Source organism: Myiozetetes cayanensis, unplaced genomic scaffold, assembly GCF_022539395.1.
Source record: "Myiozetetes cayanensis isolate MyiCay16 unplaced genomic scaffold, myiCay2020 scf20-37, whole genome shotgun sequence".
Classification (NCBI taxonomy): Eukaryota; Metazoa; Chordata; class Aves; order Passeriformes; family Tyrannidae; genus Myiozetetes; species Myiozetetes cayanensis.
The window spans coordinates 692,113-692,557 of record NW_026087412.1 but is presented as its reverse complement, the minus strand read 5'-3'; positions in this window follow the sequence as shown (position 1 = coordinate 692,557).

Genomic DNA, 445 nt, shown 5'->3' with positions numbered 1-445 from the left:
CCCGATGTGGTGAGATTTCCAGTGAGAGCTGAACACGAGCAAGGAACATCCCAACCCTTCCCATCCTTGGGAGTGTCCAAGGCCAGGCTGGATGGGACTTGAAGCAGCCTGGTCTAGTGGAAGGTATCGCTGCCCATGGTAGGGGAAACCATTTCAGGATTCTTAACAGTAGTACCAGGGGAAAAGCTTGCTGGGAGCTAATGTGTGAGAAAACTTAGCAAGGGTGTTAATTTTGGAAAGACTGGTGGGACCTTAAATGTCCTGCCCTGGTGGAGGCTGGGGAGGTGCTGGGGGAGGTGTGCTGCTTCCATGTGCCGAGGAGCCAGCTGTGACCCCAAAACTGCAGTCTCTTACAGCTGGCACTGACTGCTTATGGTAATGTTGCACACAAACCTGTTACGTGGATGCCTTGTTCTGGTTTGTTTGGAAAGCTGTTGTCCTTTGG